The sequence below is a fragment of the Acomys minous genome (genome assembly GCF_964271855.1).
Source record: "Acomys minous genome assembly, chromosome: 5".
NCBI classification, from domain to species: Eukaryota; Metazoa; Chordata; class Mammalia; order Rodentia; family Muridae; genus Acomys; species Acomys minous.
The window spans coordinates 117,628,304-117,653,147 of record NC_140494.1 but is presented as its reverse complement, the minus strand read 5'-3'; the positions used below and the strand labels follow the sequence as shown (position 1 = coordinate 117,653,147).

Here is a 24,844-nt window from a genome sequence, read left to right as displayed (position 1 = left end):
CCCCACACAAAGACATATCTTAGGGACCTAGTTTTGCCAGAAGGAGCCATTGTGAATATGTGGACATTTTGATATATATTGATATGTTGCTCTACAAAGGCAAATTCAGACCAAACTACTATCAGAATCGTAGACTGCCTATCCGCTCAAGACTGCTACCAAGTCTCCCAGGAAAAAAAAAAAAAGTCTAAGACAACGCATCTGGAAGTGCAGTATTTGTGATATATATTAACTCTGAGGACATGACAGTTATCCCCATCTTGAGTCATAATTGAACTAGGTCCATAAAAGATAAAACAAATGTCTCAGACTCTGCATTCTTTAACAGAAATGACCCTTTAACATAGAAGTGGGCTCCCATGGAGGCCCTACCACTTGGGCATGCTCAGTGTCAGGAAACTGGGCCTTGCCTCGGGATGTTAACAATTAGGAACAGAGCTGAGGCCTGTGGCATTTAAAAAAAAAAAAAGAAATAGGATGCTGTAGCATCAGAGTGAGTCCCTCCTCTAAGAGCAGCCTCAGCTCTGCTAGTTAAAAAAAAACTTCTGAGCTATCTTTGAGGCAAGCATTAGAGAAGGCTTCATACTCCATTAAGTAAAGGCCATATTAGAATTAAAGGGACAAGTATGGTTAATGGAAGTACACCAGCAAATTGTCAGGCCATTCTTCTAGACAACACAAAGGTAACTAAAGAAATCTGTGGCACCCTAAATCCTCTCTCAATTGGGCCCATGGAAACTTTGAATCTGTCACTCTTCTGTACTGAGATCATCTTTATCTATCCCTGACATAAATGACGAGCCCTTGGATAACCTAAAGGGGTCCGACCTACTGGTGGGAACAATTGTTTTTTGTTTTTGTTTTTATCTTTGTTTTCTTGAGACAGGGTTCCTCTGTGTAGCCTTGGCTGCCCTGGACTCGCTTTGTAGACCAGGCTGGCCTCGAACTCACAGGGATCTGCCTGCCTCTGCCTCCTCAAGTGCTGGGATTACAGGCATGCACCACCACTGCCCAGCTTACAATTATTATTATTTTTTGTTTTGTTTTTCGAGACAGGGTTTCTCTGTGTAGCCTCGGCTATCCTGGACTTGCTTTGTAGACCAGGCTGGTCTCGATCTCACAGCAATCTGCTGAAGACGTGTGCCACCACATCCGGCCTGCAATTATATTCTTTTTTTTGGGGGGGGGGGTTTGGTTTTTCGAGACAGGGTCTTTCTGTGTTAGCCTGGGCTGCCCTGGACTCACTTTGTAGACCAGGCTGGCCTCGAACTCACAGCGATCCACCCGCCTCTGCCTCCCGAGTGCTGGGATTAAAGGCGTGCGCCACCACGCCCGGCTGCAATTATATTCTTAAAGGACAACGTAAAGCAGGCTATTCAGTAGTCAAGAAGAAAACAATGCTTGAGGCTTCCCTGTACTACCTTAGCATAAAAGAGGAGGTTCGTTCTGGGGAAAAGAAAAGATTCACACTGTTTTTGTTTGTTTGTTTGTTTGTTTTTTGTTTTGAGACTGGGTTTCTCTGTGTAGCCCTGGCTGTCCTGGACTCACTTTGTAGACCTCGCTGGTCTCAAACTCACAGCAATCCTCCAGCCTCTGCCTCCCAAGTGCTGGGATTAAAGGTGTGCACCACCACGCCCGGCAGATTCACACTGATTTTAAGTGTGCCTTCATGGTCTCACTTGTCCATATGCCATCTATAAAGAATGAGGAGCAAGATTTTAAATGGCTCTTACTTATCTATTGTGTGTGCACGCACCATGGCATCTGTACAGAGGCGTGAGGACAACCTATGGGAGTTGGTTCGCTCCTTCTTCCCTGTTGGTTCCTGAAATTGAACTCCAGTTATAAGGCTTGGCAGCGAACGCCTTTACCTGCTGAGCCATCTTTCCAACTCTAAGAGCAAGGACTATTAACAGACAACAGCTCGCCCATAAAACCCAAACAAGAAATTCTAGATCTATTGGAAGCTATTCTGCTTGCCAAACAAGTGGTAGTGCTCATTGCAAGGGCTACCAGAAGCACATGGTCCAAGAAAATAGGCTGGCAGACAAGGAGACAAAAAAGGCAATCTTACAGATCCCCTGAGAGCTATCACTGTCCCTCCAAAGAAGGATTATATAAATCCAAACTATACTCCTGGGAGAGACAGTGGTCTCTAAAACAAGGGGGCAACCAAAGGGGTTGTAGAGAATTAAACAATTCTCCCCTGGCTCCCTAGTGGAAAATAATTAAGGGAATACATGACTCAATCCTCTTGGGGAGAAATGTCATCCTCGAAATGGTACCTCAATTGATCCTCGAGCAGGAAAAAGAGTTAAGAGTATGTGTCGGGCCTGCACTATGCATACGTTACAACTCTGGCCATTCTCGTCCTCCTCTACATCTTAAAGAAATCCAGAACAGGAACTGAACCAGGCAAGGCCGACCGGGCACGTAGACTTTACCCACAAGCCTCCTCCTGCCAGCTGCAGGTGTCTGTTAGTGTTTCTAGACATATTCACTTTCCCCAGTAGGACTGGAAAGAGCCGCCCCTCTCCAAAGGAAATAATCCCAAGGCTTTGTCCTTTCTCCTCACAGCGCAATAATGGACCGTCCTTTAAATCACAGGTGACCCAGTCTATACCTAGGGCTCTACAGATAAAGAATTTATCAACACTCTCTTTGCTTAGAGACCACAATCATCAGGCAAAGCTGAAAGGCCAAACTGAACTATTAAACAGATCCTAGCAAAACTTTGTCAGGAAACCTCAGTGCCTAAAACTATTGGCCATGGCCTTCGTGAGCATTAGAACAGCTCCAAATCAGACACCACCAAGCTCAGTTCCTGTGAGTTATTACATGGAAGACCTTCACCCACACTAGAGCTGGTCTTCGACTCTGAGGTCAGGCAGATGACTCAGTACATAATGAACCTAGGGCAAGTCTGACAAGCTTTATGGGAACATAGGAACAAGGTTATGCCGGGTGCAACGGGTGGGACCACAAAGATTGTAGCTCTGGAGACTGGGTCCTCCCTAAACTGAGAAAGAAACACCCACAGGAGAGTAGGGTCTTCAGCAGAAGGGATTGTATTAAGTGCTCCTTACCTGATGGCTGTGGAGCTGTGGGGAGTAAAGGCTGGCCTCGTCTCTCCAGGATAAAGCCAGTGATGTCACAATAGAGGATGCTGCTGGAACCCTCAGGAGGAGGCCTGCTCCTGTGAACCAGTGGAAGATCTCAAAGGTTCTCTTCACATTTCAAAATTAAGTGACGCCTTGATGGTCACTGGCTTGGATTTTTCTGGAACATCCCTTCCAGATCCTCTTGTTTCGTCTCTAGGACTCCCGTTAACTAAAACGCTGTACGAGAGCCCGCCTTCCCCGATCGAGCTAAACTCTTTTATCCTGCTTTTAATTTTTCTTCCTCATTCTACAAAATAAGGCATATACTGGTTCCTATTTTAAACAAGATGGTTGGCCTTACTGATTCCTCTGACTGGTGGCTTTGCCCTAAGATGCAACAGCTGTGCTAAGAACCAGTATCTCTCAGAGGCCTCCTAATCAGTATGGAGGAAATAGCCCATGCTGGGCCTTTTAATACACCCTATAAAACAAAAACATCAACCATGGAGTGGGAGGCAACCCAAGTCCCAGGATCCACATGGGAGGCTGCTTCTTTGGGATGTATCTTTGAGCTAGGGGGCCACATGTATGCTCTCAAAAAAAAAAAAAAAAAGGACAAGTTTGTTTTTCTCATTTTTTAAAAAGATTTATTTTATTATTATGTATACAGTGTTGTCTGCTTGTTTACCTGCAGGCCAGAAGAGGGCACCAGGTTACATTATAGATGGTTGTGAGCCACCATGTGGTTGCTGGGAATTGAACTCAGGATCTCTGGAAGAGCAGGCAGTGCTCTTAACCACTGAGCCATCTCTCCAGCCCCAATAAAATAAATCTTAAAAAAAAAGAAGTTGAACAAAACCCTATAAAATTGAAGAATATGATTCAGTTATACTCAAAGCTAAACTTCAGTATCTATCAAGAAGCAAGGTTAGGCTGTCTTGTTGGGCCCATGAGGATCCAGCCATGGGTAATGAGAGCCCCGGTGGGTTTGTGCTCACACTTTTGTTTTTGGTCCTTGTATCCCAAACCCAATACGTTGACTTGTATTTTCTGAAATGCAACAATGACTATGAGCCAAAGTACTGACACTTTGAAGGTACCAATCAGTTGCTAACCTGAAACGAGCAGAGCTTGAAGTGGAGCCTCCTTTTCAACCTATGGACAGAAACGAGAGAGAATTCTGTGATCCCTGTTAGGCAGCATCTACACCCATGATTAGCACGTATCTATAGAAGGTGGATCACCACTCTTCTGCACCCAAAAGTTTCTGGGAGTGTTACTGTCAGGTAAACTGAGTCAGGAGACTAGGGAATAGGAGAGGAGTGTGGCAATGCAGCTCTATGAAAACCTCTCACATTTTAATAGTCTGGGAGTTTTGCTGGACCTCAGAGCCAAAGTACGCCTTGAGGTCACTTACGACTTAAGACCTCTACTGTGTACTCAACCTGTTCGTTTAACCTGCCTTTAAGAAAAGAATGTAGCAGCAAACCTTACTTGTCTTAGATTTCCCATGTAATTAATTGACTATTACAACCTAAGCCAATGTGTAGCTCTAGTCTTAAGTTATGCATTTTTCCATTCCCTGACCCAAGAGTAAAGCATGTGTGTCTGCATGTGTGTTATGATACTCATTTGCTGGAAACAGCAAGTAGGCTGAACATGAAAATCCACCATAAGTGATGGGCACAGAATTCTGACACTGCTTGATAGTGTTTGTTTGCTATGTAGTTCATTTGGGGTCAGTTGGAGTCGTGACTTAATCCCTTGTAATACTCTGTGAGAGGTTTCTGTAAAAGATCCCTCATCCCTTCCCCATGCGATGCTTTCTGTGCTATTCAATAATAGAAAGCACGGAGTTCTCTGTAAAGGACACACAGGGACACACACAAACATGAATACAGGGACAGACTCACAAGGCAGCCTCCAGGTAGGTACAGATCCAAGGGTCAGACAAACAAACAGGAGGCGAGAAGGAACAAGGAGAGAATTAGTAGATTCATAGATGGGCTTACTCTTGGTTAAATGATACCAGGGGAAAGCATTTTGATTTCTTTCTTTCTTTTTCTTTCTTTCTTTTTGTTTTTGTTTTTGTTTTTTGTTTGTTTTGGGTTTTTGGCTTTTTTTTTTTCCAGCCAGGGTTTCTCTGTGTAGCCTTGGCTGTCCTGGACTTGCTTTGTAGACCAGGCTGGTCTCAAACTCACAGCGATCCTCCTGCCTCTGCCTCCTGAGTGCTGGGATTAAAGGTGTACGCCACCATGCCCAGCTGATTTCTTTCTTTAATGCAACACTGTCTTAGTTACTGTTCTATTGCAAGCATTTAATTGGGGGCTTGCTTACAGTTTTAGAGAGTTAGTCCGTGATCACCTTGGTGGGAAGTCTGGCAGCGGGCAGACATGGTGCTGGAGAAATAGCTGAGAGCTTTACATTCTGATCTGCAGGCAGGAGAAAGAGACAGAGACAGACAGACAGAGACAGAGACTGGGCCTGGCAAGGCCAACCCACACTTCCAACAAGGCCATACCCCTAATCTTTCCCAAACAGTTCCATTAACTGGAGACCAAACATTTGAATTATGACCCTACTGGGCCATTTTCATCCAAGCCAGAACACATGCTGGTGCATTATTGGTGACTGTGAGTTTATTAGTAATGCTTTCAGACTGATGCAGAGGAGAGACTCTAGAGGTAACAGATGAAAGGAGAAACAGCAAATAACTGAAAGTCCTTAGCCTACCTGAGCTTGATTCAGTCAAAGGAGCAACGCTTAGAAAAGCCCCATGAGCTTACATGGTGGGTACTATGTAAACGACCCTAAAAATGTTATGCAGCCCCTCCCCTGGCTTTCTCTAGAAGGATACAGCCAGGTCTCACACACCTCCGAGCTCCTTTATATTTCTCCCTCAGACGTTGCCTTCTTTCCTGTAGCTCTCTGTGTGTCTCTTCACTCTCCAGCAGGAGGAACAGTTTCTCAGCACTCAATGGGGCTCAGGACTAGATCTGCCCCTCTGCTGACCTCATCTCTGTTTCTCCTCCTTGTGGCCAAGATGTCCTGCCTCACAAGTGGAGAGCAGAACACTTGCTTTACATGAACTGGAGTTGGTTGGCCCAATCCAGCATTTACCTAGGGACCAGAGAGTCAAGGGGCACCTTCTCTCCCACTGAGCTCTGTGGCTGCCTGCAACTCTCACCCATTTCCTCCCCACCCAACTTTGTCTCTCCTCATGTGGAGCTGGTCCCTCCTCCTCCTCAAGCTGTCACATCTCCTCCTTCCACATTCCATCCACTTGAAGACAGGAGGGAGAAGGGCAGCAGCTTTGGCACTGGTTCTGGAGGACCTGGAATCCTCCTCGCACATTTTTCTCTAGCATTTTTCCTCCATCCCTCCCTCACCTGGGTCTCCTATCTCCTGGCTCCTCCTCTTGTTACAGGGGATTTGAGTCCGGCTAGGGCCTCCACCACTGAGCCAGGCAGTAGATAACTGGTCTCATTCTCTCTCTCTCTCTCTCTCTCTCTCTCTCTCTCTCTCTCTCTCTCTCTCTCTCTCTCTCTGTCTCTCTCTCTCTCTCTCTCTCTCTCTCTCTTGTCTCTCTCTCTCTCTCTCTCTCTCTCCTCCTGTCTGTCATCTATCTATCTATCTATCTATCTATCTATCTATCTCCTTCTTATTCCTCTTCCTCTCTCTGTTCCTCTCTCCCTACCAGCTAGCTAGCCCACAGCAAACAGCTAAATATAGTCCCCTATTCTTCCACTCCTAGGAACTGTCCATCAACATTAACTTCTCAGCTCAGTCATTCTAGCCACGAGCAGCTGCTGCTCCTGGAGTGCTCTAAGCTGAACTCGGGCCATCTCTGCTGGGGTGGGGAAAGCACATCTTGAAAGGGCAGCTTTCAGGGGCGTGACACCCACCTTGACTTTGGAACCAGAGACCAAAGTTTGAGTTTCGGCTTTGCCATTTCCTCGCTGGCCAACCTTAAACGAGCTGCCAGATCTCTCTGAGCCCCGTTGCCTTCATCTGTGTGATGGGGATAACATCATCGCATCACTCGTAAGACAGGATGGCTGATCATGACAACAGACACAGAGCTTCTAGCTGAGGCGGCCTGGCCCAGGGCCAGGGATGGACAGATGTCTGTTTCCTTGCCTTTATGGAAAGCCATCTTGCCTGGCGCACAATAGAACTAAATCTGGAATTCCACTGTCTAAGAGCGGCTTCACTGAGATCTGAGATCGGTTATACACATAGTATCTGTCCCTGACTTTCCTCTTGACACAATATAGCTGTCATATGTGCTTCCTGAGGCACCAGATTACCTGCCCCCCAACAAGCCCCATTCCTGTCACCCACACACACGTGAAGCCAAGCAAACTCAGAGACAGACAGTTGGCACGTGACATCTAGCCACGCAAAACTGCACACACAGACTGACACCTGAAGCACACCAGAGTGGACACAATGAGGCCAGTGATATACAAACTATTTGAATTTACAGAGACGCAAACGAATGCAAAACACACAAGTAACCATGCTCATTTGCAAGAAAACATGCATGCTGGCTGGCTTTGTTGCATGTATCCGTCCTCCCCATTGGATGACAGAAGCCTAAGGCATGGAGCCACAGATACCTGCAACACAGAGCCTCAAGCCTGGCATCCACTCTCCTGCCCTGAGCCAGGCTTCGGCTCTGGTGTGTGAAGAGGCTTTGGCGCCCTCTGCTGACTACAGTGTTGCCTGCAGCCTACATCAGCCTCAGGGAGAGAGAACTGCAAGCCTGAGACGCTTAGGGTAGGAAGTGAGAAAGCACAAAGAGGGTGAGGAAGGAAGAGAGAAGAGAACACCTTTTCCCCTTTTTTGTTTTTGTTTGGTTTGGTTTTTCGAGACAGGGTTTCTCTGTGTAGCCTTGGCTAGACTCACTTTGTAGACCAAGCTGGCCTTGAACCGACAGCGATCTGCCTGCCTCTGCCTCCTGAGTGCTGGGATTAAAGGCGTGTGCTGCCACGCCCAGCTTACCTTTTTCCTTCTTAACCTGTGTCTTCATGTGCAAAGATCAGGAAGCATGTAGTTGCCATGAGCATGAAATAAATCACATAGCTGTTCTACCTTAAGTGGGGCTATTATGATGATCACGTTGCCTTAGCCATGGGCTCCATGCAAGGGGAAGGGTAGAGCTTTGTCCTGGGCTCTTCAGGTGGCATGACACTCTGGGAGGTGGGTGGCAGGTGAGGTGGGTGGCAGACATCTCTGCAGAAGGCCACAGTGTCACACTGCCAGAATTCTGCTGGGAACACCTGTCATGGCTGGCTAACCTGGCTCCTCTGCAGGACTCCCCTCTCACTCTCAGCTGAGGTTGCCACCTGGGCTGCACCACCCACCTGGGGCTGGGCCAGGTTCTACCAGAAGGTGGTCATGAGGATGCACTTCATCCCCTTGGCAGGACCTACAAGTTCTACCTGAAAACAGCCAGTGGTCCATCCCGTGGACTAACCCAGTCTGTGAAGAAAGGCAGCAAGAAGCAACATTGAGAAGCTGACAGGATGTGGTCTTTCTTGCTGGGTGATGGTGGTCCTGATGGCATCTGCCACTGAGACTGCATCCGACAACTTTGTTGTCACCTTTCAATCCCTAAGTCTCCTGTTCCCTTCCCCTACTCTTGTCACTTGTACTTTCTTAGTCACTGTTCTATTGTTATGGAGAGACACCATGACCAAGGCAACTCTTACAGAAGAAAATATTTAACAGAGGGCTTACTTGCAGTTTTAGAGGTTGAGTTAATTATCATCATGGCAGGGAGCATGGCAGCTCCATAGTACTGGAGTGATAGCTGAGAGCTATCATTGATCTGAAGGGAAAGAGAGAGGAGAGAGAGAGAGAGAGAGAGAGAGAGAGAGAGAGAGAGAGAGAGAGAGAGAGAGAGAGAGAGATTGACTGATTCTGGCCTGGTGTGAGCTTTTGAAACCTCAAAGTAGGGGGGGGGCACCCCCCAGTGACACATTTCCTTTAACAAGGCCACACCTCCTAATCCTTCAATCCTTCTAACCCTTCACTCACTGAAGACTTAAGTAATCAAATATATGAGCCTGTGAGGGCCATTATTATTCAAACCACCACCCCTACCTTTGCTCACACTGGAGATGGTACCCTACCCCCAACTTCCAACCCCCTGCTGCCCCACCTGCACAGCCCAAAGCCAAGGCATAGACCATGCTTATTCTAGGCCTTTCTGAGACTAGGGACATAACAGAAGTCACATGACTGTCTTGTTTTGGGTAGAGGGTTCCCACACTCTTCCCATTGACCGTCTGTCCCGTTTCCTCTTTCCACTGCTCAGCAAGCTCAGAGGTATAACAGCACCAAGCCCCCAATTTAGCAGCCCCACCCAAGGAATGAGAAACTTGCCTCTCCCAATGGGAAATGCCCTTTGACCATCGGGAACTGTTCCCACTCACACAGCAAGGGGAGTTAAGTGGCCACTGCCCAAGCCCTGTTCTGCACTCTCCATGTGTAAATACTAAACACTGTTAACTAACTGCTAAACACTGTTAAGTACTGTAAAATGCTATTGGGCTGTTTCGCATGATTGCTTGCTTCCTTCCTTGTCCTTTCAGAAGTGGTACTAGGGGACCCTCTAGTAGCCTGCAGGCAACTCTGAATACCCAGCACACGGTACCTCAGTTTTTGCAACTATAGTTCTTAGCTTTGGGCTCCAGCTTCAGTTCTAGAACAGGAGGAAAGGCCCAGCCCAGAGACTCTCCTAATGCCACAACCCAATCTCTCAAAGCCCTCTCTTGATCTGCAGGCACATCCTCCTGATCTCAGTGGTGCCTGTAAGAAGCCTGCACCAGGAGGGGGAGCCAGTGAGCTTGGAAGCCAGGGATGAGCAGTCCTATGCCAGGATTGCCAAGATTCTGTAAAATGTGCAAGGCCTGGACTGGAGTGTTTTCCATTGTCCTTTAGGATGGATTCAGGGTGCTAGTTTCTGAGACAGAAGAACTGTGTCACGAGTCATAGGTGAGATCCTGGTAGAATCCCTGTCCCTAAGGTAGGAAGCCTCAGGGATGAAAAACACTGGCCTTGCAGAGGGTTTATCATCCAGCACTCCCCTCTGAAAAGGACTGGGCCCGGTATTTTGAAGTTGCTGCCTGGGAAATCTGAGAGTGGGACCCACATGGCAGATACATGACTCTAAGTATGACTGAAGACATGCTCTAGTCATGAACATTCCAGAGCATTCCAGAGACAAACGTCTTCCAGGTACCATGTTCCTCTTTCCTTGAACATGGCTCTAGAGGGGCTGTACCTGAAGGAGCAGCCTGGCAACTTGGGACACTGGGCACACAGAAGTGGTCCTGTGAACAGGTAAGGTGCCTTGCTGAGCTGATCTCTGCCACCTTCCATCCTTAGTTCCAAGCTTAAGCCCTTACCTGGTGATGGCACTTGGAAGTCCTTACGTGAAGTGAAGAGGCACAAAGGACATGCACACACACACACACACACACACACACACACACACACACACACACACCACTCCACACAGCACTGATGAGAAGTTGAGGACACATGCTTTGTATGTCACAGCCATGTGGTACTATGTAGCTCTGTCATCAGTCCTTGAGTTTAAAATACATTAGGACAATTGGAAAAAGCACCTAGGTGGGTGTGACTCTGCAGAGCCCTCTCCTCCCAACCCTAAGCAGCCCCCTCCTCCTAGTCCTGCACAGCTCCTGTGATGGTAGGTGGGGCATTGCCTGGTGCCCCGGAGATTATAAGAGGTCATTGGATCCTCTGGAACTGAAGTTTCAGGCAGCCCGTGTGGGTGCAGGGAACCAAACCTGGGTCCTCTGCAAGAGCAGCAAATGCTCTTAACTGCTGAGACATCTCTCCATCACACACACACACACACACACACACACACACACACACACACACACACAAACTTTTATAAATTCTTATCTTTAAAGGAGGATTGTACAGAAGAGCAAACACACCTGCACATATACCTTCCTACACACACACACACACACACACCTTCAAATGCTTGAAAAGCTTCTGCATCATGAAAGGAGGATGTGTCTTTCAAAGTGAGACAGAGCAAAAGGACCCACCTCTCCTCCCCGGCCAGGGAGTTAGTTGAGTACTGCTAAGCACTGCTAAATACTATTAAGTATTGTGAAATACTATCAGAATGGTTAGTTCTGTGTTGGAGTTCCATTAAGTCTTTATTGTAACACTCTTTTAATATTTTCTATGGATGACTAACCTTGTAAAAAGCAAGCATTTGACAGGGCCTTCCATTATGTCTGGTAGCCTTGAGTGGGGAGCTGTCAGTCAAGCAGTCCCTTTACTGGCAACCAGCCAGACTGCCATAAAGGCAGCCTAGCGGTTTGGGACATTTACAGTCACTCCAAGGTTGCTCTAAAGCTGCAGAGGCCCGCAGAGGACATGTTCCAGTCATGACCACTCCAGAGAGTCTCTACAGGCTTTAAAAGGCTGCGCTCCAAGCAAGGAAAGCCCCTGTGGACTCAAAATAACCCCGCAGCCATAGTCACCTTAGCCAGAGTGGGGAGACTTCCCCTGGTGGCCTAGCAAGAAGGCCTGTGATTGGTGCACGTTATAATCCTTTATTTTCATGGAGAGCTATGATTGGTACAAAAATCTTTGCCACACTCTCCTCCTTGCTATGCTGTTCTGTTCACTTTAAAATTTTTTAATCTATTCTTATTGTGTGTGTGTGTGTATCCATGTGCACATATGCATATGTGTGGAGATGCCATCTGAGGCCAGAAGAAGGCGCCAGTTCCCCTGCAGCTAGAATTACAGTCAAATAGGTCTCCCGAAGTAAGTACTGGGAACCAAACTCAGGTCCCCTGTAAGAGCGACAAGCCTCTTAACCAAGAACCATGTCTCCAGCCCCTTAGCTTAGCTTTCACGTCATCTGGAGACATCGTCCCATGCTGCCCCGGGTTGCAACGTTAGGCCTATCGAAAAGGCTTCTCTGGAGGTTTTCTTTCTCTCTCTCTCTCTCTTTCTTTTTTTTTTTTTTTCTTTGCCTATTTTTATCTTTATCATTAGCAGAGCAGGCTAAGCTAGAACACAAAGAAGAGACAGGCAGTGGCAGCTGCAGGGGAGGGGAGGGGGCAACAGCGTCAGTGGAGGTGGCAGTAACCGCCCAGGCAACAGCAGTCCTGTTGAAACAGGTAACAGAAGAACTCCAGAGGGCGGCTGTGGGGGAACCGATGGGGCAAGGGGAAGCAGAAGAGACGAGAAGGGACGAGAGGGCTGGCCAGAGGGTGCTCAGTGGGTAAAGGTGCTTGGTGTGGAGTCTGCCAACCTGAGTTTAATCCTTGGGTCCACTCTGTGGAAGGAGAGCACTGATTCCAACAAGTTTTCTCTGACCTCCACATTTCTGTATGTGCCACCGACATAAACAGCCAGAGAGAGAGAGGGAGGGAGGGAGGGAGGGAGGGGGGGGCACTGTGAAGGGTTAGAGATATGATATGTACTCCCAGGCCTAACAGGCCAAGGATCCCAACTCTGTAGGCCTGAAAACTCTATGAGAGGTTGCAGGAGTGAAGGGTCACAAATCCCAAGGCCCACCAGGAGCTGTAACACTAGCAGGGTCTACCTAGACACTGCAGCCAACACCACAATAGTTGCTAGTAGTTAAAGCCTGGAGCTGCTGGCCTGGAGCTCTCAGCCCACAGACACTGTCCCGGGAGCCACAGGTGGACAGACTGGAGGAGATTCTCCTTGCTCGTCCAGTTTCTATCTGGAGCAGAGGGGCCCCTGCCAGCTGATTGGGGACCAACCATTTAAAATGATCTATCATGAAAATGTAAAAGTTTTCGGATGACATCTGCTTTGTACTCAGTTCGTTGTGTGAAATCATGAGCCCTAAGAACCAAGTGCTAAGAATACGAGATGGGAGGAGACGGCTGCTGGCTGAGAGGCAGGAAGGAACCTAAGGCATGGGGGTGATGTGGAGGGGGATGTGGGGGGGATGTGGGGGGGATGTGGGGGGGCGATGCAGGGGGGCGATGCGGGGGGGGTGATGTAGGGGGATGCAGGGGTGCAGGCAGGTAGGAACCTAAGGCATGGGAGGGATGTGGAGGGGGATGCGGGGGGGGGCAATGCGGGGGGAGGTGATGTGGGGGGATGCGGGGGGGGCGATGCGGGGGGAGGTGATGTGGGGGGATGCAGGGGGGGCAGGCAGGAAGGAACCTAAGGCATGGGGGGGATGTGGAGGGGGATGTGGGGGGGATGCGGGGGGGGCAATGCGGGGGGGGGTGATGTGGGGGGATGCGGGGGGGGGGAGCAGGCAGGAAGGCTGTAAGGAAGCTGAAGAGGCAGCAGTGAGATTTAAAATTCTGTCACGATAGCAAAGAGCAGAACTGAAAGGACAGAAAATTGAATCTGGGAATGCGGAGCACTGATAGAAATTCGCTGAAAAAAAAAAAAAGACAAAAGAGAAGCCCAAAGGGATAAAAAGCAAAGAGAAAAAAAAATCTGATAAACAAAGCAAGAACCAGGAAGCACAGAGAGAGAAAAAAAAACATTCCTAAGCTGATGGGAAAAGCCAGAGCCTGAGCATTGCAAAGGTCCTTGTTTTCCTAACCAAACTGATCAAAGACACAAACACTAGCTCGCAGAGGCACATGATGATAACCCCAGCACTCAGGAAGCAGAGGCAGGAGGATTGCTGCAAGTTGGAGGCTAGCCTAAGTCTATGCAGTGAGTGTGGGGCCAGTCAGGACTTCATAATGATGACCTTCAAAAAGGAGGAGGAGGGAGAAGAGAAGGAGGAGGAAGAACTTACCAGAAGAATTAATTTTAACGGCAAAGAAATAATTCTGTCATCCCCCGTGGAGCAGGTAACATGGGGGGAAACACCTACAATTTTATTTTTCTCTTTGGGGGGTGGGTGGATGCACAGCATCTCTTACTCTGTAGCCCTGGCTGACCTGAAATTCGACAAGTAGACCAGGCTGGCCTCAAACTCACAGGAAAAACACCTACCACTCATGTACTCCTGCGTACTAGAAGAGCACATCAGATCACATTATAGATGGTTATGAGCCACCATGCTGGGAATTGAACTCAGGACCTTTAGAAGAGCAAGCGGCGCTCCTAACCTCTGAGCCATCTCTCCAGCCCCAACCCCAGTCCATCCGTTACTAAGTTGCCACTGTAAAAGAACAGTGATGGTGGCGCCTGCCTTTAATCCTAGCACTCGGAAGGCAGAGGCAGGCGGATCACTGTGAGTTCGAGGCCAGCTGGGTCTACAAAGTGAGTCCAGAACAGCTAAGACCACACAGAGAAACCCTGTTTCAAAAAATAAAAATAAAACAAAAACAAAAATAAAACAAAACCCCCCAAAAAAGAGAACAATTCTCCAGACTATGCTGACTATAAAACCTAGTCTTCTACTTTAGGCAACAGGACCGGAGCTCAGAGACGTGCGCGCAGATAACCCATCTACCACAGAACTTTGAGACTTTACTGTTGGGCCGCAGAATGTTAACAATTTGCCAGTTGTGTTGATGAATGAAGACAACAAAACAGGACTTGCTACAGGCCAGAATGTAAAGTATATGCCATGGATGGTTCTGCCTTTAGTGGGAGGAAAGACAGCTTCACTCTTAGTAAACAAGCAAGAATCCAAATAACAAAAAGCATGACGGGGAAATTACTATATATAACAAGATCAGGAGAAAAATGTTACAAACCTGCTAAACACATGCATGTGTCAGGAGACCAGAATCACACCAGAGTCTGTTCCCCTGGGGCCCTGGATGAGTTTGACATGGGAGGAGAGACGGTTTGGTGGATTTGGTCCACCTCCCTGGGTCTTCAGTAGCTTTGTCCCTTTATAGCATCAGCTCTTCCTTGAGCCCAGTTCCAGTTCCAGATCTTCCTGGACTCTACTCACACTGGCCTCCTCCTCTGGCCCCTGAAGCCTTAGGCATTGTACTGTGTCCTGTTATGGCTGGTCCCCCAGTCTCTTGCCATCTCTTCTTTGTTCCCTTAGCCTGAAACACACTACTATAGCCTGCCCCTTTGCTAAGGTCTTGTCGGCTAAACCATTTTTGGTGGGTATTTCTTGATGGACCTTGCCTCAGAAAGTTCCTGGTTCTCTCTATGGTGTCTGAATAAGCCTGGTGCTAAAACCTAACAAGTGGCACAAAGCACAGAATGAATGAATGAGTCATGCAGCAATCTCATAACCAGCCTCCTTCACTGCGGTGCCAAGTTCTAGTAAGAACACAATCAGATTAAGTCCCACCTATAGCCAACAATGTGTGGGGCAAACACACTTAGCAAGCCTTGCTGTGAGCACAGTGAGTCCTCAGGGGACTGCAGCAAACTGATTTATCTCTGCCATAGGACAAAAGAGAAAAGACTATCTCACTTGCTGAATACACGTTAGGCAAACGTAGCCATTTCTTCTCAGTAAGTCAAGTGGTTATCTCACAAAACATGAACTACAATAAATCCTTGCTGGAGAGACGTCTCAGTCAGTAACAGGCTTAGCCGTGCAGGTGTGAGGATCTGAGACTGATCCGCTGGAACGCTGGAACGCATACAAAAATCCCCCACAGTGTGAGCCTGTCATCCCAACACTGAGGACACACAGAGAGAGGAGGATCTCCAGGGCTTGCTGCCTGGCCAACCTATCCAAATTTGTGAGGCAGGTGCATCTCTGTGAGTTTGAGGACAACTTGATTTACATAGTGAGTTTCAGGACAGAGAGAGCTACATAATGAGACCCTGGATAGATAGATAGATAGATAGATAGATAGATAGATAGACAGACAGATAGATAGATAGATATGGCAGTTAAGAGCACTAACTGCTCTTTAAAAGGACCAGGGTTCAATTCCCAGTACCCTCCTGGTGGCTTACAACTGTGTGTAACTCCAGTTCCAAGGGATCTTCTGGTCTCCACAGACACTGAAGTCACATGGTGCTCAGACATAATAGCAAGTAAAAACACTCATATGTATAAAATAAAATACATAACTCTTAATAAAAAATAAAGTGGAGAATGACCAAGGAGAACCGTGGATATAAAATTCTGCCTCCACATATGTGTATAAACATGTAAATGCACACATACACACACACACACACATACACACACACACACTGTACATACACACATATACACACAAAGGAATACAGTAAATTTCAAACTGACAGCTAACTACAACAGAAAGAGACAGGAAGGATTTAATTAAATAAGAGATGCTTTCAGCTCTCCTGCCATGTCATACTGTTCTGAGGGTTCTACTCAACGTTACTAGGACATAAATGAAAAGATTGGGAAGAAATTATTGGCAAATAGGGCTGCTGTGGTATTGTGAAGGATCCACCTAGCCATCCTCCCTGTTTCCTGCCTCTGAGCCCCTAAGCCTCTCAGGATGTGTTTTGGTGTGATAATGAGTTGCCTCTGGAAGGACCTAGCGGGATGAACTATGACCTTCAGTCCTGCCTCGCTTGGAGAGGAGCTGAAGGTTGGGCTGATCACTGATGCTCACGCCTACGTAACTAAGCTTCCATGAACTCCCCCCCCCCCAAAATGGTGTGGGAGGACTTCCAGCTAGCTGACCATGGAGAGGTTTCCAGAGGGTGGTATGAGAGTGGGTCATGGGAAACCTGTGCCAGAGCCTGGTCAGTAAGACCCTCCAGAACTCGGGTCTTCCCACTGGTGTTTGGAGCAGGGGACAACTGGAACCCCTCCCCTTGAGGGACCTAACACTACCTCCAGGTAGAGAGCATCGGAACTGAGCGGGCCTAGAGGACAGCTGGCCTCACAGCAGAATTGCTGGCCCACTCGGAGAAACTGATTTTATTTTCCTTTTATATCCTCAAACTTGCCTTTCTAGAAAAATGAAGAAAATAAAGGCAAAATAATAAAAGCAGCAGAGTCTGGTAAACTGGTCCATATGAAAACAGCTATAAAATGGCTACTGGCTTTTTCGTTGTCTACAGCTTGTCAAAAAACGCGTTGGCCAGGCGGTGGTGGCACACACCTTTAATCCCAGCACTGGGGAGGCAGGGGCAGGTGGATCACTGTGAGTTTGAGGTTAGCCTGGTCTACAGAGTGAGTCTAGCACAGCCAAGAATACACAGAGAAACCCTGTCTTGAAAAACATAAAACAAACGAAAAACAAAACCCATATTGAATAAAAAGGGGTGTTAGTAATTCATTGTTATTAACAAGTTACGTCAAAATCCAAGCAATTTAAAACCCCAGTACCAATTATCTGATAGACACTGAGTTAGGGAACCACAGCTGGGCCTCTGACTCACAAGACTATATCCAAGGTGTCAGTCAAGGCCTGGCTGCCATCTAGAAACAGCCGGAAGAGGACTGGCTCCAGTGTGCACTGCCATGCATCTATTGCCCAGTGCCTCCCTAGCCATGGGCTGGAGGCCACCTCAGTTCCTAGCCACACGGGGTTTTCCATAAGGCAGCCCGCACAAAATGGCGGCTGGTTTCACAGAGCAGTCAAATGAGTGGGCCAAAGGGAGAGCCTGACACCATTTTGAATCTCATCTCAGAAACAAAACCTGAACACTTCTGCCGTATTCTGCGAAACTTGTCACCAGTTGTAGCCACCATAGAAAGGGATGACAGGAGGCCGATTCCTTTGGAGCCATAAAAGAATTGCGACACTTCATGAGAGGAAGCCCAAGCAGAAATAGCCATCACAAAATACTTCACCAAATGACCATAACACACACACACACACACACACACACATACACACACACACACACACACACACACACAAAACCTCAGTAGTGGGAGATACATTGTGGACGTACTGTTTTGAAGACACCAATTAACACTGAATTAATATCAAATTAACCCAACTGCAAATCCCAAAGATACTTGTATTGGGTCATGTATATAGAGAAAATCAGCCAGGCCAGGACTGTGTGTTATAACACTCTATTTTGAAAAAACAAACAAACAAACAAACAAAAATAACAAACCAACTTCATCTAGGGGGCTGGAGAGATGGCTCCGGCTGCTCTCCTGGAAGACCTGGGTTTGAGCCCCAGCAGCCACACGGCAGCTCGCAGACAGCTACACCTCCATTTCCAGTTCCCTTTCTGGGCTCCTCAGGCATCATGGGTGGGGTGCACTTACATACTTGCAGGCAGGACACCCATACCTATAAAATAATTTCAAAAATTTAAGATTAGCAATAAATGAATATCCTCCTTAAAAAAACAAAAACTAAGAAACTAAGAAAAGCTAGTTTGAGATGTGTCCAGGCGCCAAGAACAACTTGGAAGCTGCTAGCCGAGGGCCAGGGAAATAACTCAGCTGGCAAAGAGTTTGCTCCTAAAGCACGAGGCCTTAGTCTCAGAAGCAGTTATGTGCTTACCACACAAGTGTGATGGCCCAAGTCTGATTCCCCCAGAACTGACATTAAAAAGCCAACATGGCGGCGGGGGGGTAGACTATGCCTGTAATTGTGGAAAGAAAATATAATTTGGGGGCCTTTTCCAGTCACTCATTCTTGCTCCCAAATGATTGACACAGAGACCTATTAGATTTATTCAACAAGTTTTAAAACACCAGAGCTGGGGCTGGCGAGATGGCTCAGAGGTTAAGAGCACTGACTGCTTGCTCTTCTAGAGGTCCTGGGTTCAATTTCCAGCAACCACATGGTGGTTCACAACCGTCTATAATGAGATCTGGTGCCCTCTTCTGGCTTGCAAGGTGTACATGCAGGCAGAGTACTGTATACAAAATAAATAAATAAATAAATAAATAAATAAATCTTAAAAAACAAAACACCAGAGCTCAGGAGTTATTCATCTATTCTAACCCTCTATGCTAGTCTGGCTGCTTCCCAGCTGCGTGCCCCGAGTTACTTGCCATATTGGTCTCGCCTGGGCTGCTTCTGCTTCATCAGGTCAGTCTTTATGGCCAGCTCTTCATGGCTACATACTTTCTCTCTTTCTTCTTCCTTTTTCTTCTACATTCTTCTTTCTTCTCCTCCTTCCTCATAGTCCCTACTTGAGACCTCCAGACTGGGCACAGAAGTCCAGCCTCTGTCCTCTCTCACCTAGCTATAGGCTGCTCAGCTCCTGTATTAGCCAATTGGGGAGCAATGTTTACACAACGCCCATGGATGACAACGCCCATGTCTGGACTGCAACCAGAAACCAGCATCTGGATACACAGCGCACCAGACCGACCCCCAACATGCATCAGCATTTGGGGGATGCAGAGAGGGGAAGATCCCGGGTTTGCTGACCAGCCAATTTAGGCAAGTATGCCAGCTCCGAGCCCAGCAAGTTAATCCGTCATATATACATACAGCATGAACATAAAGGGAAATGTGGACAGAAAAGAAGGGATCTAAAGGGAGGAGAGTGGGAAGAACAAGACAGGTTAATGGGGACAAAGAAAGACCAAGACAAAAGCCCCTTATATGCGGGATGGAGTGTGGAAGCAAAAGGGAGCCTCTCTGAGTGGAGAGAGCCAGTGAACGGTGGCTGTCGGGGGTGAGGGGTCCTGGGAGAGGGGTAAGTCTGAGCAAAGTTCAAAGATACACGTATGGAAATGTCAGAGCGGAAGCCATTATTCCTTATGCCAACAGAAAAGGAGAAATGAAGACGACACCTGTCTTGCCTCACTCCCTTCCTCCACCCACAGCTCAGGCAGAGCCCTGTGCAGATAGCAGCCTCACAGCAACTTGGCAACCTGCAGTATCTGGTGATGATGACCAGAGCTAAGGCTGATATGGGTGCCCCACCATGGGCCCCAACAGGGGGCGTCTGGGTGAACAAAGGCTCAACCTCCCACTTATCTGGGCTGCCCTGAGGTCCAGTGATGATGATGGGGGAAGTGTTCTGTCGTGGCGACGGCTGTTTGAATGAGTGGGACAGAAGGGCCTAGAACAGTGGCTTTCTATCATCTACAGAGGAAGTCTGGGGTGTTTTATCTTGTTTTCCTCACTTCTTATTTGGGATTTGGGTTTCTTTTGTGATCAGAAATAGAAACGTAATTTTAAAAAAAAATGAAAGGAAAGGGGCTGGGGAGATGGCTCAGTAACAGCACTTGCTGCATAAGGGACTCTGTCCAGATCCCCAGCACCCCTGCAGAAAGCTGGGTGCAGTGGGGCGCATCTGTAACCCCAGTGCCGTGAAGCCAGGGCTTGCTGGCCAGCTAGTCTAGCCAATCGATGGGCTCCAGGTTCAGTGAGAGGCTTTGCCTCAAAAAAAAAAAAAAAGAAAGTGGGGTCAGCAAGATGACTCAGTGGGTAGAGTTCACGGCTAAGCCTGATGACCTGAATTCGATTCCTGATGCCAACATGGTGGAAGGAGAGAGCTCGATTCCAGCAAGTTGTCCTTTGACCTTCAAAAACATACAACTGCTGGTTTCTACACACAAGAGAGCTAGTGCAATGCCCATCTTCACCTCTACCCAGGACTGTCACTTGTGTCACCCTCTCTAGACTACAGGTTCTTTTGAGGACCTGGTGGTCTTGCCCTGTTTCTGTAACTCCTATGCCAGCACAAATAAATAAATAAATAAATAAATCTGGCACTGAACAGCCACTCAGGGAACGTACTAAACGAATGGACTAACGAAGAAGACATGGGAGAGACGTAGGCGCACAGAGGCAGTGGGAGTGAGGTGGTGGGAACAAGTGGAAACAGATGGAGACTGCAGGACACAGAGAGATGGAGAAGACAGCACTAGCAAGTGAGTGGATGACTCTGGAGATGAAGGCTTAAAGATGGAGAATCCCAGAGAGATCCAAGGGAAGGCTAAAGAAACAGAAACAAAATCAAAGGGAGGCAGGGAGAGAGGGAGAGAGGGAGAGAGAAGAGGGAGAGAAAGAGGCAAAGGGAGGGGGAGAGAGGGAGGAGAGGGAGGAAGAAGGAGAAAGAGGGAAGGAAGGAGGGAGGGGAGAGAGAAGAGGGAGGGGGAGGGAGGAATAAGGAGAGAGGGAGGGAAGGAGGAAAGGGATGGGGGAGGGGGAAGGAGGGACTGAGAGCCTTAGTTTCTGCTTCCCCAATAGTTCCGCCTAAGGGCCTGGCATCTTGTTTGATTTTGCCAGCTCCTTTGGACAGGGAGTTCTCCTGCCTCCTTCATTCCACCCGAGCTGGCCCATGTCCACCTCTAGAATGTTGACAGATGGGGCTCTCCCACCCAGCAGGCTCCAGCAACCATACAAAGTCCTTCCACCATTACAGGCTTCCTGGAAGTGAACCCCCTCCTCACCAGCTTCTGGTTTTTGCAATTTTGAATGGGGTCAGAGGTGAGCAATGTTACCTTTCTGGCCCTGTTCACTAGGGGAGAACAACACCTCACGGGAGAAACAGGAGGACAATCAAGAGAACTTCCTGCCTCCATAGAGTCCAGCCTTGATGCCCACGCTATACTGTTCCAAGAACCCTCAGGAGGGCTCCAAGGAGAGCTGGGATGGAAAACTGAGGAGAGAAGTGACCAGAGTAACAAGATTCTCTTGGTTCCTAGGGAAGGGTGGGTGTCCCCCCCCCATTCCATCGGTCCCTTGAAAATGCTCTGCCCTCACCTCCCCCACTTCTACTCTGAAGTTCCAGCCCTAAAGAGAGACATTTCCAAACCAAAGGGCCTCAGCCCCATCGCTGGACCCCCTCCATGACTGCCTTGGCTCTGGGGACCAACCAAAGTTCCCCCGCCCCACTTCCCCTACCATTGCGCCAGATGTGGCTGCGGGGGATGGGTGGGCGCAGGGCCCAGCTGGCAGTGGTCACTTGGTGGTCCTCTCCCTGCAGAGTCAGCGTTTCCTGTGCCAGCTTGCCTGGCCTCCTCACTCAGCACTTCCTCCAGCCCACTTTCCAAAGGCAGCAGATGGGGCAACACAGTCCCCAGCCACCAGCTTTGAGTCCCATTTTGGTATAAACTCTATCAGTGGTCTTTTCTGAGCTGCCTAACCTGGGCCACCAAAGCCAGGAAACCCAGGCAAGCCAGTGTGAGTGACAGAGATTAGCTGCCTCCTGGGGCTTGCCCTCATCCCTTCAACCACAGAAAATTCTGGTGCAGTTTGCCCACCCCTGACCTCCTCTTCAACAAAGCAAACGGGACACCTCACAGTTTCTATCCTTTCTCTATTCTCTTCTGAGCAAGCCTGCTGTCACTTTCTTCTTTCCCCCATGGATTTCCCAGTACCTGGAGGTTTGTTTGTTTGTTTGTTCGGGTGTACATGTATATGTGTACATGTGTGTGGGGAAGCATGTGTATGCACCATGTTTACACGTGTGTGCAAGTATTCCGATGATCAGACACGTTGTCCTTCTTTTTTAGGGACAGGGTCCCTTCCTAGCCTGGAACTCACCAGTTAGGCCAGGCTGGCCAGCCGTGAAGCCCTGGGTACCCTTTCACCCCCTCCCCCATATCACTAGCACTACAAGCAAGCACTGTCATGCTAAACTCTTTTCACATGGGTTCTGGGAACTGAACTCTGGTCCTCCTGATGGCAAGGCAGACACAACTGAGCCATCTCCTCAGCCCCAAGTCCTGGAGTTTCATCTCAAGGTCACAGAGTCATGGTGTCCCATGGGAACACTGACATGAAGCTGAGCATACAATAGATAAATCTCTTTTAGCCTTGCACCAGCCCTCCAAGGGTTCCCTTGGGACTAGAACCTAGTACCAGGAACTGGCAGGATGCCTCAGGCACTCAGTCACATGCCGCCCATGTCTTAAAATCCTGGATGGGAACAGCAGTAGGATCCGGGCTGGCCAAGAAGCTGCCTCGCCTTAAGACAGCTCTGTCCCCGACTAGCCTGGTGGGGTCCAAACTCTGATCCTCCATCCCTGGCCTAGGTCTCCTTCAGATCCTCAGGCTGCAGGATTGAGCCTAGGAATGCTAAGACACTGCCAGCTTCTGTGGCATCTAGAGAGGTAGAGGCAAAGTGGCCTCCTGGGCACCAGGAAAGGGAGGAGAGGGAGGATGTTCTGCCATGAAGAAAGGGTCCCTGAAGTTCCACAGTTTGCCAGCTTGGCCTAACTGGCATGTTCCCTGTCAGGCAGAGACACTGTCCTTATGAAAGATGGACCACAACCTTCCTTGGGCAAGGAAAGATGAAGATGGATTAAAAACAAGAAAGGGACAAAGAAAATGAGGTGGGGCCACCCACCCTCCAGAGATAAACCCCTCCCTTTGCTCACGAGTCAAAAGGAAGAAAAACAGTGGCCATATGTCTGGCGCTGTTCTGGGTACCTTTCATAACCCTCATTCCTCCTTCCCAAATCGGCCACAAGAAAAGTTTTATCTGTCCCCCACCCCCCACCCCCAACCTCCACCCCCTTCCCCAGGTCAGAGGCAAGGCTGCAAGGTTGCAAGAGAGCTTACCGCTTCCCTGGGGAGTGGTCAGCTAGGCCAGGGGCTCAGGCTATCCTGTGGACCCCAGGGCTCTGGCCTCAGTCAAGCTGGCTGGCAGCCCCATAGTCCTGGCCCAGGCAAGGGATTCTGTGCAGAGGCCCAAGCTCTGTTCAGAGCAGAGTTTATTCAAACACAGCCTAACAGGAAACTTGGCTCTTCTGACTCACTCTGATTCGACCTTATTAAGAAAAAAGAAAAAAGAACCCGAGCCAACTCCAGCTAGGGTTTCATGCCAAATGCTGGCTTCCAGCAGAGTGCTGAGCACCATGGCCTGTGCCTTGATCTCCCCACCCCAAAACCTTGATGCAGTGCCTGTTCCCTGCCCCCCACCCCCGCCAGCAAAAAAGGGTCCTGTTAACCCCCTTCCCACCTCAAAACTATTCCATATCCAGCCTCAATTCTTGCTTCCCTCCTCTCCAAGCCCAAGGTGCCCTAAGGCCAATTTCCACTTCTCCTCAGCTGCCCATCTGGCTGGCTGGAAGGCCCTACAGGACCCCAGGGACTCTAAGCAGCTGAGGCCAACACTGCAGGGGGCGAGCAGGAGGGAGAGAAGGCTTAACCCTCCAGGTCCCAGGCCTCACTTGAACCAAGACTTGCTTGTCTTCCGCCTAGTCAGCCACTGTGGTGACAAAGGCAGGAGTGCTGTTTCAAGCCCCTCGCTTCTCTAACTAGATTATAGATATCTAATGTTCCAAAAATACATAAATGAAGCATCAGTCCTGAAAGACAGTTCAGTGGGTCAATAAATGCTTCCTGGTAAGGATGGAGGGCAGAGGGGTCTTTGTTCCCAAATAGCGCCATTCTGGCTGTGTTCTCCTGAGATGAGTTCCAGGAGTTTCTGAAACAGAGTCATCAGGCATTTCGAGGACAGGTCCTTCCTTCCTTTGTTCATAAATCTCAGGGGTAATTTTTGCTGGAGAAGACAACTCCTGGGGGGGAGTCTTTAGGAGAGGCATTTAAAGTGTGGCTTCTTCGGTACCAAGAAAAAGTTGAGACTTACTTGGGTAAAGATTAAGTTGGAACTTCTGGGACCTTCCTTATTATCCCTGCCCGCCCTCAGAGGGAACAGGGAATCGGCCAGAACAAATGGAGCTGTGCAGAATAATCTTCCATTGATCAAATGTGTCCACTAGATCAGAGCTGGGAAGGAACTTAGTCAAGATTCCCAAGCCATGGCTCTCCCAAGTCCTCCCTTTCTGCTTATGTATGCTAATGGTTCCCTGCCTCACAATGACCCTATCCCATATCCAAAGCAGCCAGCTGCTGGGGTCGCCTTATCCATGTGTATACTCAGACTATTTCTGGCTATCTACTCATGAAACACAGGACAGATACCACTGGGGATGC

The 24,844-nt window shown here is 48.5% G+C and overlaps 1 long non-coding RNA gene across 3 annotated transcripts; it reads right to left on the bottom strand.

Annotated features, from left to right (window-relative positions):
* Positions 1-3,748: 3,748 nt before the first annotated feature.
* On the bottom strand, positions 3,749-23,754 carry LOC311597088. Of its 3 annotated transcripts, none has more exons than XR_014779084.1 (4): positions 23,468-23,754; positions 18,099-18,280; positions 7,007-7,112; positions 3,749-3,933 (listed from the first exon to the last, which is right to left on the bottom strand). It is a non-coding gene; the product is annotated as an uncharacterized lncRNA (long non-coding RNA). The 3 variants fall into 3 exon arrangements; XR_014779085.1 differs by having other exon boundaries at positions 18,103-18,280; XR_014779086.1 differs by lacking the exon at positions 7,007-7,112 and having other exon boundaries at positions 23,468-23,746.
* Between the last annotated feature and the right edge of the window lie 1,090 nt (positions 23,755-24,844).